We start from the raw sequence: 204 nt of genomic DNA, 5'->3' as shown, positions 1-204 counted from the left end.
AAAATATTCGAAAACTGAATCGAGAAATAAATTCCATTAGAACAGAAATACACATTATAATTTTCAGCTGTCTATCTATCACAGTTTTCGTTTGTCACCCATTGGGTATGGAATCCTTAAAATGAGTCAATCAGCTCGGCTCTTTTTGGTGAATCGAGTATTGGCTCTTCCCCTCTTATTGCGTGGACCTGCCCTAATGCTAGA

The sequence above is a fragment of the Choristoneura fumiferana genome, chromosome 3 (genome assembly GCF_025370935.1).
Source record: "Choristoneura fumiferana chromosome 3, NRCan_CFum_1, whole genome shotgun sequence".
Taxonomy (NCBI): domain Eukaryota; kingdom Metazoa; phylum Arthropoda; class Insecta; order Lepidoptera; family Tortricidae; genus Choristoneura; species Choristoneura fumiferana.
The sequence above is the reverse complement of the archived record's forward strand: the minus strand, read 5'-3'. Positions refer to the sequence as shown.